The following is a 16,298-nucleotide window of genomic DNA, read 5'->3' on the forward strand; positions in this document are numbered from 1 at the left end:
CTTTCAGAATGATCTGTGGTTTAAAGCAGCAAAAATTTAGAAAGTATGGATTCACAACTGGGTTTTCCTATTAACTATTAATTACAAACCACTGTCAAGCCATAGTTCTCAATCCTTAGCTGCATCAGAATCACCGGGAGAGCTTGTTAAAATTCAGAATGCTGAGCCCCAGCAGCAGAGTTTCTGATTCAGTGGGTCTGGGGTGGAGCCTGAAAATTTGCATTTCTTGTAGTTCCCAGGTAAGGGATGCTGATGCTGCTGGTCCAGGGCCCACACTTCGAAAAACTAGTGTAGAAGAAAGACCCCTGGCCTCAGATCCCAGGTCACTCAAAGTCTCTGAGCCTCTGTTTCCTCATCCATGAAATGGGGACATCCAGGCCCAACAAACCCAGTGCTTAGAATTAAAAAAAAAAAAAAGAAAGAAAGAAAAGAGAAAACCAAGGTTCTTCTTCTTTTTTTTTCCCCCTGCATTTTTTCCAAGCTGTGCGCAGGTGGGCAGGGAGGAGGATCATTTTAAGCACTATTTCAAGCATCCGCTAAGTGACCTGTCACAATTTCTTAAATCTCTTTGCTGGGAGGAACTGTGTGGATTGCTTCCTCCAACCTACATCTACAGCTGGGTGACCTTGGGCAAGTCCTTCACTCTGGCGGAAACCTCTTCTGTTCGCATCTCATTGGGCAGAAATGGATCATGTTGCTACCCCTAGAACCACCCCATTAAGGTCTCTGTCTTCTGCCTTAAGACTTTAAGGACGTTGATGACTGGGTCTGCCTTCTATCAATTTTGTGGGGAGACCTGGGCATATTGCTGCATAGTGATCAGAATTTAGACAGAACTAGTTTCAAACTTGGCTATGCCATTTATTAGCTCGTGAACTTGGACAAGCGACCTGAACTCATGGAGACCCAACATCTCATGATTAATATGGAAATAAAAATACAACTGACTTTCTGGGATGGCTATGGAGATTAAGTGATATCAGGGATATAGATGCTTGGCATGTTTTTGGACATATAGTAAAGAATCAATAAATGGTCGTCATCATGTACTTGGAAATGCCCAAAATAGAGAGGTGGTTACTCAATAATTCCTGGAACCCACCTGAGCTAAATCATGACCAAGCAGTTAGGGTATTAAAGCGATAACTCAAAACACCGAGAAAAAGAATGAAAGCAAAATAGCCCCTCTTTCCCTAAACGAAACCTCTGAATGTTCCCTTGTGGGCGGCAATGGGTGGGATGTGGGCCGACCCAGGAAGATGAGAAACAGCTGGCATGTCACGGGGAAGCCCCGGCAGAAGCCGTCCGGTCCACCTGCAGCAGCAGTTTCTGCAGCACCCCGCTTGCCAGATCCTAGAGGTGAAGAAAAGTCAGAGCAGCCGAGAAGGGAGAGGGAGGGGGAGAAAGGAGAGAGCTAGTCAGACTTTGCAATTATCTCCCTGACTGTTTAGAATGTAATGTTCCTCTCTGCCCTCTTTCCTTTTCACATTGTAATTTTCTTCACGGAAAGAATACAATGGAGAACATATTCCAGACTGTCAAGAGCTTGCTACTAACTCCAATGGCCCCGACATGGGTACAGATAAGGAGAAAAACGGAGGCAATTTTTTTTCCCCTGCAGAGATTTCAGAGATTGAAGCTAAGACATCCAGTTGCATTTGAAAATCGCGTTACCTGCCCACTTACTGGTTTCGGTATGATCTGTCCCCGCTGTTCCGTGCTCAGCAAGTTTCAATAGCTGCTTTCCTTGCTGGGGGTTGATGCTGTACCATGGGATTCTCGCTTTACCCGCACGCACTGGAGAGGATGGGCGAGTCAGCCTGGGCTGCGTGGTTTGCTCCACCTGGGTTCCCATATGAGGGTTTAATTGTCCACATTTTCTTCTCACCTGTCTCCAGGAAGTGGGGAGAGAGCGCAGAACAGAGGTGAAGAGAGCCATGAGGACACAGGTGCCCTCTCCCTTCCCTGCTGATTCCCTCCATCTCCTCCCCAACTTCCTTTTTCATTCTCTCTCCTGTCGTTCTGTTCCTAGCCTGATTTTTCCCAAGCTTTCAACTTTGAGCTCAAACGAGCAGCCAGGCTGCATTTGGACACAATATCACCAAGTTGCCCTCCAGAACAGTTGTATATTTTCTCCAGCAGAACATGAAAGCGTGTGAAGCGAGAAGATCCATTTTCTTATCTCTTTGTACTCATGTGGACCTGTCTGATGGAGTAGCTTTCCCAGGATATCTCTTAGCGCCATTAAATAACTTTAATGCTGCCCTGCTAAACCTTGTTTTCCAGGAGACCCCATCATCTCTGAGAGGCCACATGGAGCAAAACACAGTCATCTGAACCAAGGGCTTCTTAGACCAGCCAGCCCCCAGCTGACCCACTAGCAGATCACTGATGCATGCGTGAATCCAGTCAAGATGAGCTGAGCCCAACCTATATCAGAACAGTCCATCCGACCTACCAGCTAAAGAGAAGGAAGAAAAGTTTGTTGTTTACATTGTTGCCATTTATTGACCATATACTACGTGCCAGAAATTGCTAAATTCAGAGAACACAATGACGTACGGAATCTGATCTCTGCTCTTGAGTAGGTCAAGAGCATTCAAAGTGAGATTAAGATGGGAAAGGGCTACAATGTCTATTTGACAGATGGGGAAAACTGAGGTATGAAAGAGTGCTACAGTTTGCTTAAACGGGGACTGAGACATTGCGGTTGCGCTACGAGGAGAAGGCCAGAACTTGGCCGTCCTTAATGTAAGCATTTACTCAGAGGAAAACTGTTAATCAGTTGGAAAAATGGAAAGAACACTTCCTTTGCAATCTTCGCCTCTCCTTTCAAATTTTTATTTTAACTTGCACTTATTTGGCAATGTAGGAAATATAAAAAATTTGCCCTAGCTTTGCTTACATTTTACATGGAGAGAGGAGATATAACTGCCCAGAATTTCGATAACGATGCAAGAGTTTAAGGCCGATATTCACCAGCTAAAATGAGATGATCATTTTGAATTATACTGTCCCCCAATAGATCACGGTCATATCCACCAGACTTTGAGCTCCTGGGACCTAGGACCTGCGTCTTGCAGCTAGCAGGGAAATGAGTCATTGAGATAATTAGGCATACAGTTTGCTTTTGCTTTAAGAGGACCAATTCTAAATGGCATTCCTGTTATATTTCCTTTTGTTTTTTCGTTTGTTTTGTTTTAACTTTAACGAGTAGAATCAGAGCATTTCATGTCTATCATGGGGAGGAGAACTGACATTTGTCAAACACTTGCCACATTCTAGGCCCCATGTCAGGCCTGTTATGTTCTTAATGAATTTAATCCTCACAGTGACCATACGAGGCAGATTTTTATCTCTGGCCCTGTACAGATGTCAATACTGGGCCTCTCTGAGTAACCTGTCAAACTTCACACAGTAAGTATGTGGAATAGAATTTTTTGACTTAAAACTTATTTCCTCGCTCCATGCTAACACTCTACCTTGAATCTCAGCTGGATCAACCCCTTACCTAGTGACTTGTAAATCTTCAATTTGAAAAGTTTTGCAATGAAGGGAGAGAGGAGGAAAGCCATAGTTTAGAAGAGGACTCACACATTTTCAGCTGGAGAACAGTGGGAGCCCCAGAGATTATGGAGTCGCCGTGGGATAGATTAGCATGTGGGGTATGTAATGACAGGGTCCCCAGACATTCCTGGATTGAAGAGTTTGTGCATGTCTTCCTGCTTTCACCAGCTGTACTTGCCTCTGATTTAATTATATGCTCAGGGTACAGATGCCTCTAGAATTGCAGGCCGTCGCTTGCTTCCCAGGAAGGGTTATTGGTTAGATGACGCTCAGCTTATGGAATGCAGAAAAAAATAGATGTTGGCTTGTCCCTTAGCAGTGGAGATACATTTGAATCATTGTGAGCCAAGATTCATTCATTAGTTCATCCAAAAATATTTATCGATTACTTGGTGGACATTTATATTTTTGTTCACCTTAACAGGAAAGTGGACAGAGTATTCCATTATCCTGGTAGAATGATTAGTCCAGAGCATATATTTGGCCTGGGATATAAGCCAAGCAAGAGTCCAATATAGGGAATTAACACGGACACTCAGAGGAACAGTGTCTCTCAGATCTTGAGCTGAAAAGATTTTGAAAGACTGGGGTTGCCAGGGGTCACTTTACTCACCATGCTAAGAAAATCTGCCTGAGAAGGAAGCTGACACAGAGGAAAGCAGACCCAAGACATGGAGAGAGAGGAAATATTTGAACACCTGGATCCTGCCATGCCTGAATCCCTTGACTTTTGTAGCTACATTGAACAGATTCTCTCACGGCACTCAACACTAGAATTGGGAGCTGGAAACAGGAGGAATATGAATTCCTTTCCTTTGCCTAATTTAGATAAGTGTCTTCAATTTGTATGGGAAGGACGCAGAGCAGTCTGTCGGAGACATCGCTGATATTATAGAGCAAGCAGAATGCTTGGAGTCAGAGCTGTGGGTTTGAATCCTAGTCCTTGAATTCATTCCTTTAAAATCTAATTATGGGACCTACTGGTCTGGTCCCAGGAGTTGGGACTATAATAAGCTGTTTTCTCATCCCACAGTCAGCTCCCAGTCTGGTGGGGCATGCGAGCTTACTAAGTGGCTGCATAATTTAAAGAAATTAGTTGACCTCCTGACCCTCAGTTTCTGAGCTGTGAGAAGCAAATGAACTAGTGGATATGAAAGCATTTTGTAAATTGTGAAGAGCCCACGCCCAAAAGCTCTGCAAGGGTGGGGCCTGTCTTGATAACCACTGACCAAGTACCCATGTACTTAATTAAGTACCGAGTGCCTGACGATCATGTGGTTAATGCTCAACATGCTTGTTGAAAGAACACAATAACTTGTGCTATTTAGCAAATCCTTTTAGCTAGATGCTCAAAAATTCCTTTTTCTTTTTATAACCTAGCTTAAAATGTATCACTAGAGAGAGTCCAGCTCCCTTGACCATGAGAAACTCTAATCCGGAGGGTCCCTGTGGACATTTTAGTCCCCTCTGTACCAGTTAACTATTGCTGCCTAACAAACCATTACCACACATGCTAAAAAAATCCCAACTATTTATTATTTTTCTTGAGTCTATGGGTCAGCTGGATGGTCCCAGTAATGTGGGCTGGTCTGGGCTGATCTTATCTATTCTCATGCATCAGACGCCAGCTAGTGGGCCAGCTGGGGAATGGTCTGTATAGGATGGCACCACATGGAACGACTTCAACAGGCCAGTCTGGGTTCTGTTCATGGTGGTAGTATGTTTCCAAAAGTCTGCAGCATTGCTCAAGGCCTCTTGAAGCCTGAGCCCAGAACTGGCCCAGTTCCTCCATATTCTGTTTTCCAAAGCAAGGTCTAAGGCTAGGCCAGAGCCAGGGAGTAGGAACATAGACTTCACCTTTTGATGGGAGGAGATGTAGTGTCACGTTGCAAGTGGTACAGATCCAGGGAGGAGAGAAATTGGAGAGTGTATGCAATCAATCTATCAAATATCCTTTGAGCTAAGGTGGGAAAGTCATTTAAAGCTGTAAACTCAGAAAAGGAAAATGTGGATTCTCTCCTCTCTTACCTCTTTACCTGATCCCTTCTCTTTTTGCCCACTGACACTGCCCTGGCGAGGTTTTCGTGATCTCTGTTGCCTAGACAATTGTAGTAGCTCCATACTGATCTGCCTGCCTCCAAAGCAATTTGACAAACATTTCTTTAGCGCCTTCTATCTCCCCAGTGCTGTGCTAAGCTCAGAAGAAGAAACAGACGTTCTAAGAATGTAGTCCTTCTTTCTGGACCTCAGCCCAGAAGGAAGGACAGACATTTTCCACCCGTAAGACAGACTGATAAATGCTTTTATGCCTTCTCACTGCACATTCCTCTCCACTTGGTCATCAAGGTTAATTTAACAAATTTCTCCGTGTTGCCTACAATATAATGGGCCTGTTTCTTATCTGGCATTCAAGGCATTCATGAATTGCTCCCAATCTCTCTTTCTAGGCTCTTGCCCCATTACTTCTGGGAGAGACACCAACTCTTCTATTGTATGAAATTTCCATTGTGTTCCACTTCCTATGTCCCTCAACTGTATTTCTTTGCATGTGTCATTTTCTCTCTCTCTATACGCTTACCCCTTCTCTCTACCTGTTGCAATACCATTCATGCTCACTTGTCAACCTCCTCTGAAGAGCTTTCCCTGCCCAACTGAGTCAGAATCATTGTCTTCTTTTTCTGTTTCCCTAATCATTGTTTTTTTGCTAGAATGTCATATTCTTGGATTATGTACTATGCTGGATTGCAACTTCCTGAGTGCAGGTCTCAGCCTTGTCACCTGGATGTCCATCGAGTTACCTGGTGTGTCCGCCTCACAGTAGGTGCTGAGTTGATGCTGTTGACCTGAGTCGAATCACTTCCGCTTCCTTCCACCCGCTCTGCAGCCCTGCCTCCAATCTCAGAGCCGCCTAGAGTCACGGTCACTTTCCAGGACTCCGTGTGAGAGGCACTTGAGTTGAGATGTGCCCTAGGCTGCTGAATTGGCATGAGTTACAGGCCTAAAAAAGTCCTGCTCTGTACTAGGGGGTCAGTTACTAATTGTAATTCCTTCTCTGGCCACTTTTCTGAGGCTTGAACTCAAATTGCCTTACTCACTTTATTTTTAGGTGTCTGACAGTTTAAAAGAGGGCTGGTTTATTATTATACTATGAGTAGCCCTCGGAAACTGGGTGCCCTGATTATGATAATACAAGCTGTTCAGATGAGATTCTTCTTTACTCCAAGTTTGAAGCCCCGTGTTTTAGGTGAGTGGCCTTCAGACTTCAGTGTGAGTAAGAATCATCCAGAGCATTTGGAAGCATGCGGATTCCTGGGCGTTACCTCCAGAGTTTCTGAATTCCTAAATCTGGGCAGGACCCAGGACTATGTAATTTTCTCTGGCTCCCAGGGGATTCAGCTGTTGGCTGCCTACACTTTGAGAAAAATTACTATAGAATTATAAGCATCAGACAATGAAGAAAAACGTTGGCTGCAGTTGGGCAACTGACGTGATGCCAAAGTTATCATCACATCCCAGAGACCAGGGAGGTCTCCAAATACCTCTCTTTTTGCCTTGCCACTCCTCTGCTCAAGAACACTCAATGGCTCCATCTTTCCTCTGCTGGATCAAGTCCAAACTCCTCCCCATGCCATTCCAATCTCGACTCAGCTGCTCCTTGATGTCTCTCCTTCTGCAGGATGGAGATTTCATCTCCACGGCTTAGCTTTCTGCTTTTTGTGTCCCATCTCTTCTTCTTCATTAAGAATCACCAAAATTTGATTGGATGTTTTCCATATATCAGCCACTGTCCCATACATCAGTTTATTGAATCTTCAGCTCGGTCCTGGGATAAAGGTATTACCGTCATTCCCATCGCTGCTGCAGATGAGTTTCTGTGACTTGCCCACGGTCACACAACTGGCAAGTGGAGTTCAAACCCAGAGTGATGATCTAAGCCATTGTCCACGTGTGTGATACTGTGATGTTTAGGTGAAGTTATACAAATCACTTTCTTCCTTCGAGACTCAGTCAAGTACCCTCCTGAACTGAGAAGTAAACCCCCTTTTTCCTCATCTGTAAATTGGCTGTGCCTGCCTAGCTCGAAGGTATCTGTGAGGATCAAGGGCCGTCAGGTACCGGATGTACTGTGTACGGTGTCTGGCACAATCTGGGTGACCAAGTGGTACTACTGGCTGGATGCCATTCCCCTAGAAACCCACATCAAGTCTTTTCAGGCAGGAGAGATGAAAATAGTGTGGCTTTTGAGGAATGATGAGATTAAATTACCAGAAAAAATTCTCTGGCATCAAAGCACGATTTCCCCTTTTTCCTGTGGGTCAGAGGTATCACTCAAGAATAAAGATGTGAGGAACCATCCTTCCTGCTGAAACATTTTTTATCTCCTCTTCAAAGAGTAATCTCAGGGCAGCCACAGCCATGGAAACACAATGTGGCAGGTGTAACTGTGCTGGGGATTAGAGGCCCATTTTCTCCCAGCAGGAGGAGAAAAGCTGCGGTCAGGGAAGATGAATGGACCGGGGCTGTTTTGTCACGGTCTGCAAAGAGCACATTCTCCCAGCGCCTCGATCAATCAGGGCCTGGTATTGAAGGCCCTCTGCTATCACTTTTGAGTGACTTGCAGCCCTATTGTGTCACCAGTGAGGGACTTCTCATCTGCTTGGGTGACCCAAAAGTGTGATGAGGCTTGCAGTAGGGCCTGGCCCACAATTAAGAGCAGATTTATTTGTTTCTTTGTTCCTTCGTAGCAGCTGGAAATGGGGGATACGTGGAGCTTTCCTTAAGAAGAGCTGCCTTGCCTGTGTTTTCACAGTTTTGCCCGTTCGGTCAAGTGTGGATGAAGCTGTTACTCTGGTCTCTCATAAGGAAAGGGTAAGATGCAGAACCGGGAGACAACGCTGCGTGCTGCATGCACAGGCCATCACTGTGGGGAGAAGTGAAGGGGTGGGCTTTGAGGGTGTGGATTCAGATCCTGGTCAATGGCAAACCACTCTCTGCCTCAGTTTCCCAAAACTGTAAAATGAGCTTGATCATGCATACCTCGTAAAGGTGTGGCAAGGATTAAAAATACGTAAAACATCTGATGTATGGTGAGACTACAGTATGTGGCAGTAGAGGACAAAATCCAGATTCAGACTCTATCAGCATTTTCCGGGGTGTTCAAGTACAAGGTGGCTGTTCCTTCATTTCGTTTGTTTCCTAGGAGCCTCGTGTGTGGTGGGCATGAGGTCAGCCTCTGAGGACATAAACCTGATGGAGACGCAGGCCTCATGAGGAGTTCACGGTGAACCTACAACCAGCGTTTATGGAGCACCGGTGTGCCCGAAGGAAAACAGAGCCCAGATAATTTAAAGGACTCACATGCGCTCCCAGAGCTAGTAATTTCCCGAATCCATAACCAGGCCTCCAGATATGACATCCAGGGCTTTTTCCAGGGACCAGCAACTCCAGTTTTAAGAAAAGAGCAAAGCCAGTTACATCGTTCCGCACAAAGGCCCTGCTAGAGCTGAGCTACCCAGAGACCAGACCAGAGTGGATTACTGAATATAACTAACCAAATAAAAGTTAACTGAAGGACTAAATGTGATCACATGGAGAATGGACTCATCTCTTGCCAGGACTGAGCTTCTCATCTACTGGCTTGGGGAGCATTTGGCTGCCTTTTCCCCTTCCAGGCTGGGCAAACAGCTCATTCTGATCATCTGAGAGATGAGCCTCTGGTGATGTCAGTCTCCCCCTGGGCACGGGGGCCCATTATCACATGCACTTGACCTTCACTCTCCAATATGCTGGATCTCAGCTCAGGAGTGACTCAGCGACGGTGAGCCTGTGCTCCTCCTTCAGAGAGGGCTGTGGTTTTCCTCAGGACAAATGTTCCCAAATGTTCCTGCAAAATCTCCTTGCCAAGCCAGGTGCCTGAAGCCACAGCTCTCTGCCATTTCAGACCTAATTTAAGGTTTACTGGTACATTAGGGACAGGGAAGAAGTTCACTGAATTTGTTTCCCTAAGGAAACTAGGATGAGAATTTTTTACATTTGCTTCTGCAGATTCACTTTTTGCCCCCCTAAATTTCACTATGAAAATATTCCAACATATAGAAAAATGGAAAGCACTCATACGCCAATCACCAAGATTCTACCATAATCATCTTACTATAACTTACTCGCCTTATCACATATTTATCTATTCATTTATCCCTCCATCCATCAATCTTATTACTATTAATTTTTTTTTTGAGGAAGATTAGCTCTGAGCTAACATCTGCTGCCAATCCTCCTCTTTTTGCTGAGGAAGACTGGCCCTGAGCTAACATCCGTGCCCATCTTCTTCTACTTTACACGTGGGACGCCTACCACAGCATGGTGTGCCAAGCAGTGCCATGTCCACACCCGGGATCCAAACTAGCAAACCACGAGCCGCCGAAGCAGAACGTGCGCATTTACTTAACCGCTGAGCCACCGGGCCAACCCCTATCTTATTTTTTACAAAAATTCCAAGTAAGCTGCAGACATCAGAACAATCTCCCCTCAATACTTCAGCATTTTATTATTATCTAGAGTTTAATATTTGTTTATATTCTTTTTTCTTTTGAGTATATAATAAAATGTACAAATCTGAGGTCTATCATTAATGACTTTGACAAATGCATATGCTTGAGTCATGCAAGCCTCTTACGAGATACAGAACATTCCTGGCACCCCAGAACATTCTCTCAAGTCTCAGTCCTTGTCCCCACCCTCAAGTCTCCACCCCAAGAAACCACTGCTTTTTGTTCTTACCACAATGATTAGTTCGTCCTATTCTAGAACGCCATATAAATTGAATTGTACTGTATGTTCTCTTTCGTACAAGCTTCTTTTACTCAGGCTAATGTTTTGAGTTTTGATTCCTAGGTATTAAACTAGAGCCCATGAAGATTGCTGTGAGAGTTAAAAGAGATATGGCAGCTAAAGTGATTAAGTACAATGCTTAGCACATAGTGGGCATGCCGTAAACCTTAACTACTGCTACTGTGATCATTGTTTATAATTATTATTTTGATTTCATCATGTTTGCTTGCGTTGGCTGTACTATAGACCCAGTCACCAAAGAAAGGTATTTATCTCAATTTCTTCTCTGGAAAGTTGACCTCAGAATATTCTAGATTCTAACATTCTGTGGTTCAGAGCTCTTTGGGGTTATTTCCCAGCTATATCTCTCTATACTTACTTTCCCATCTAGACCAGTGGCAGCATGAAAAGGTGCTTGATAAATCCTTTTATCCATTCTGGTGCTCTGTAACATGCTAAGCATGTAGGAGATAATTACAATCTCCATTTTACAGACAAGGATGCTAAGACTCAGGGAAGTAGCCAATAAGCAATAGAACTTGGATTTGAACCCAAGCCTGTCTGCTTTATAAATCACACGCTCTATTCTTGTCCTATGGTCTTTTGTGACTTACGTTAGGTACATATGGTGGTGACAAGTAAAGGTCCAGGTTGACAGCTGATGAAAGAGCTGGTATAAACAGTGACCAAGGTTAACGATAAATGGCTCCACCATGCATACCTAGTACCTTTGACATATGTCTGACTTGACCACGTTGGGCATTATTTTGGTCCTAAGGCAGCCCTGTGAGGTAGGTAGGCAAAGATTATTGTTGCTACTTTACAGGTATGGAAACTGAGGGTCAGGAGGGTAAGTGACTTACACAAGGTCGCCAAGCTAATGTGTGTCAAGGTGGTTCGCGGAGGTGAGGAATGGAAGGGGGATTTGTAAAGGGTCTCCTGATTTTCAAGTGAAGCCTTTCTAGGGGGTGCTCTTACTATTTGGAGAAATGACATGTTAATAAGAGATATCTGTGGGCAAATACATTTGAAATAAGAATATGATTCATTCGCAATCTTTCAAAAGAGGTTGTCAAAATAAATTCCAAGTCAACATATTTAAAAATATATTTATTGAGGTTTTCTATGTGCCAGGTACTGGACCTGGTGATCATGCATTTTCAGCAGACTTGCCGAATGAACGCTACCCAGGAGCGACGCAATGCCATCACACATCCTTCTTGGGAGCAACTCGAAAGCCTGCCTTTCGAGTTTACTTCTGTTACTCTCTCAGCTCAAGGCCTGAGTCATTTCACTAAATGAGTGTTCTGCCTTGGCCCTCTCCCAGTCAACAGCTGCAAGGTACCAGATTGGCACGAAGCAGGTGAGTGAAGTCAGCTTAAATTTAGCATAACAGAAATCTGTTCCTGTGGACTCCTGGGGACTACTCAGCATCCTCGGGACAGGGTAGTCACCTACACAGCCGCTGGTCCCAGGAGGGAGACCTTCTTTCAAGGATTAGCAAGGGCAGTGTGGTTTTCGTTTAGTCATCATCTGCGTGGTTGAATAGCATGACTGAACTCCTTGTTTAGAAAACAGCAGAGTGATCAGTGGGTGGACCCAGGGAGGAACGACAGGAACAGAAGGAAATGGGAACATGCACTTTACATACATTTCCACAGAATCCTAGGACCATCCTGTAAAGAAGGAGTACTTATCCCATTTCACTGTGTGGTAGGTGACAAGCGTGACCTACTCATGCTGGTTTATCTGGGAATTTTCCAGCTTTCACACACAAAGTCCCAGACCCCAGGAATCCCTCAGTCCTGGACAAAACTGGGTCATGTGAGGTGGATGTGAGGTTCTGCTTCTACTGCAAAGAGCGTGTTCTTAAACTTCGCGCTCTCCTGCTTCTCATCCATGAAGTCATCTGATCGTCCAAGCACTTTGTAATTTCAGGATGTTATACCCATTTTATTGATGGAGTAGCGGAGGCTCAGAGAGATTAATGACTTGTCCAGGGTCTAGTGACTAAGCAGCAGCAGAGGCAGGTTTAGCATTTAGCTCTCCTTGACTCTCAGCCTCCTCTACACAACTCTCCCAAAAGATGGGTTGAAAGGCGAAGACGGACAGGTGTGGAGAAGAGGCAGCGGCTGATCTGGGCACGCAATCATCTGCTCTTGAGAGCCTCATCTTGAGGGCACTTCCATTTTCAGTCTTTTAACCTTCTATTCCAGAAGGCCTTTATGGCTTTCTGACCATGGGTGTGATGCAGAGCAGCAGGGAAGGGGCGCCGTGAAGGATGCCAGTAAGCATGGCTGGATGCCAGGGGGTGCTGAGAGGAACCAACAGTGTCATGGTCATTATCATCAGCTGCCTAACAGACAGCCTGGGCCTGGGGTCAAGGCTGTGAGAGAGCGCCAGCTCAAAGAGGGCAGGGGACAGTGAGGGAGGAGGGCCAGAGGGGCAGGGCTGGACCTCTCCTGATGCAGCCGCTGATCAGTCTGAGGGAAGAGCCTTCCATCATGTGACTCTGATGTGACCTGACAGCCCAGACCAGCTGGCAGAAGCCACATACCCTGGGAGTGTCCTCTGTCCTAAGAAGGTCTTTCACAAGCGTGTCCCCTCTGCTTTTCTCCTTCCAGTGCATTTTAACATATCCCATTTGACATGGGTTGCTAATGCCCTACGTTTATTCACCCTCTCATTCAACATTTATTGCGTGCCCACTGTGCTGCAGGTCCCTGTGCGAAGTGCTGGGGAATGGGAGATGAATAAAGCATGGCTTTTCTCCTTAAGGATTGACTCCTCGTTAAGAAGACACGAGTGGAAGGAACTTACAGTGCCGTGGGTAAAAACAATGGGCTTCCAAGTTTCTCCTTCCCGAGTCTCCATCCTGGCTCTATGACCTTGGTCCAGTTGCTTAAAACTTTCTCTGAGCCTCAGTCTTTTCATCTGTAAAATGGAGTTAATAATGCTACCTCATAGTCTCTGGGAGGATTAAGTGCAACAGTACGTGTCCAGCGTTAGGTCCAGTGCCTGTTACCTAGTAATCAATCAATGAATGATAGTTATTTTTCCACTTCTACCGCTTACTATCTCTGTAAGCCTGGGCAAGTCAGTTTGTCTCTCTATGAATACTGCCCTTCTGTAAAATGGGTATAATGGTGGTAACTGTCTTACAAGAATGTTGAGATAATTAGATAATGATTGTAAGGCACTTAGAACAACACCTGGCATACAGTATGAATTGAATGTATGATAGTGATTATTACCAATACTCACGGTAACATGTGCTACAACAGATGTAGACAAAAACTAAGATACTCTAGGAGAGAATTCTAGGCAAATGGGTGGGAAGGCATTTCAGGGAGAGGGGCAGCATGCGTAAGATATGGGGGGATGTGAGGACAGATGGCATTCTAAAGGACTGGCTCAAATTGGAAGATCAGGGTCACACAATGGACAGAGGGTAGCCGGGTTTTAGAATGAGCCAGAATCCAGGTTCTGCCCCTTATTAGCTAGGTGACCTTTGGAAAGTGACTTAACCTGTCCAAGCTTCTGCCTCCTCACCAGTGACAGACAGCCAACACTTTCTGCTTTTTAATGTCAGTCTAGGCATGAAATGGTACAGCTTCTGAAATCGCTCAGCCAGTGCCCGGCACAAAGGAGGCCGTCCATAGGTGGCAGCTAATTATTATGATTTCTTAGTAGAGGACATGATGAAGGTTGTGGGGGACAAACGGAGTGAGACCACGCTGTGGGGGTGAATTGTGACTGGGCTGGGAGGAGCAGTTGATGACAATCTAAAAACAGGAGGCTTTTTTCTGGAAGCAGTAGGGAAGCACAGTACACACAACTCTCCTAGCCTCTCTTTTCATGCTGCCCTGGCTCCACTTCTCCCTGAGCCCAGCTTCTGAGCCCACATCCCTCAGCCTTGTCAGAGTCTAAATTTACCCTCATTGTAATTATTCACCCCGTCTCATCAGCAATGAGAGCAGAAGAACTAGTGCAGGCCAAAACGGGGAGGTGGGGGTAGGGGGGGGATGGAGGGAGGAGAGAAAGGAAAAGAAAGAAAACTTCAGACAGTAGGGCTGCCCAGTGTTGCGGGCATTGGCCCCTCCCCCTGAAATAACTCCTAAGGGCAGAGTTGGCTCATGTGTCTTTGAACGTTAAAATTAGAGTGAACCAAGATTAAATGCTCCCGAGAAACTGACCAGCCTCACATTTTTCTCCTCCCTCTCTCTTTTTATAACTATGACCACAGTAGTAATTCAATTGGAAACATATTCCATCCCTGATTGCTCCAACACTGGCACTAGATCATTCTAGGGCTTGATATTTTTATTAAATGCACACTGCCACTATTTTCTGCTGGGGCTAAAAATACATCCGACTGAACAGCAGAGGCTCAGCTGGGGCCTCCTTGCTGTTCTCTCAGAGGCCAGACCAGGCAGGACCCACAGATTGACGAGCCTCCCGGTTAATTTAGGCAGCACTTTGTTTCCAAGAAAAACTGCCCCAGATACCAATATAACTGTAAAAATAAAGATGGAGTTCTGGTCTGAAAGGATGAACAACAGGAGTCTACCTTCTAACCTCGTTTACACTGAATCTGTTTTCACTTCCGGCTACCACATGTCACCATTTCAAAACGCTGTATGTACTTTCAAGCCTCCTAGTCTTTGCAGATGCTGTTCCCTTGCCTGGAATGCTGTTCCTCCCTCTCCTTCTGTGAGTTTGTGATCATCTCTTAGTCTCAGCTCAAGCACCATCGCGTCTTCTGAGCCTGTGGTCTGATGGAGATGCTCCTTGTCTGATTCCCTTGTGCTCCTGCTTACTCCTATCAGAACTCACCTTCTGCGTTATAATCACAGGTGTTAGGTCTGTCTGCCCATTAGACTTTGAGTTTCTTGAGGGCAGGGATCATGTCTTATTGACTATTATTCCTCAAGCACCTGTCACCGTGCTGGCCCAACAGGGCTGGGACTCGGGGAAGGCTTGTGTGGCATCAGGACACAAAATTTAAAGAGACGCTGCCTTCAGGCACTGACCCTGCACTTGAACGACTCTGAGAGTGGGCGCCTCCTTAAAGTCTGCATCCAAGGTTCCTAGCTTCTCATCCTGATCCCCACCCTGGGGCCCAAAGTAGTTGATCAACAAATGATTCTTGGACACAGGCAAGTCAATCACCTTTTCCTTTTGAAAGTTCTCTCCTCTGTTGGCTTTTATGTCAGCACACCCTTCTGGTTTCCTCCTACCAGTTCCTTCTCTGCTTTCTTCTCCAGCTCTTCTTCCCCCATCAGCTGCTGCAGTGTTGCTAAAGAGATGCTGCACTTCCATGCTCCCACCATATTGTCAAGGTCCTACCCATCGGTTCATTCAATCACTCATGCATCTCCTCAGACGCCATCAGTGGAGTGCTCATGGGTTGCGATGCGCTGTTCTCGGTGTTTCTGGTGAGGTAGAGAGAAAGCCAGAGAATGATCCTGCCTTCATGGAAATTATATTCCTACTGGAACATACAAACACTAGAATAAAAGACATATGAGAAAATGTGAGCTCTTACATTGTTCTATATTTATTGAGAGCAAGGGCCTTGCTTTATCCGTCTTTTTATTCTCAGCTTATCACAGCGCCTAGTAACAAATTATGGGCACAGTACCTGGATAAACGAATGACCATTTGAATGAATGAATGAAGACTCAGCTTACATGTAAACTTTCTATGAAGGCTTCCCTAAGTTCCCCAGGAAAAGTTCGATTAATTAATTCAGTCAACAAGTATTTATTGAGTGCCTCCTCTGTGGCTGGCAATGTTTGAGGCATCTTATAAACATCAGGATGCCTACCACTGTTTATTACGATTATTTGTTTATTTGCCTCTCTCCAGCACTCCTCAAGGGCAGAGACCTTGCCTAATTT

At 45.2% G+C, this 16,298-nt stretch overlaps 1 long non-coding RNA gene across 2 annotated transcripts in view; it reads left to right on the forward strand.

Annotated features, from left to right (window-relative positions):
* The window catches only part of LOC103567793 (uncharacterized), an 84,026-nt gene that overhangs the window by 25,191 nt on the left and 42,537 nt on the right, over window positions 1-16,298 (forward strand). The window contains exons 1-4 of one of the 2 annotated variants that reach the window (XR_011543209.1): window positions 3,556-3,665; window positions 8,313-8,436; window positions 8,768-9,385; window positions 11,530-11,758. This is a non-coding gene — a long non-coding RNA (uncharacterized lncRNA). Of the gene's footprint in view, window positions 1-3,555; window positions 3,666-8,312; window positions 8,437-8,767; window positions 9,386-11,529; window positions 11,759-16,298 lie in introns of those variants that run through there. The other variant, XR_011543208.1, reaches the window with a different exon arrangement.

The sequence above is a fragment of the Equus przewalskii genome, chromosome 8, assembly GCF_037783145.1.
Source record: "Equus przewalskii isolate Varuska chromosome 8, EquPr2, whole genome shotgun sequence".
In the NCBI taxonomy this organism is placed as follows: Eukaryota; Metazoa; Chordata; class Mammalia; order Perissodactyla; family Equidae; genus Equus; species Equus przewalskii.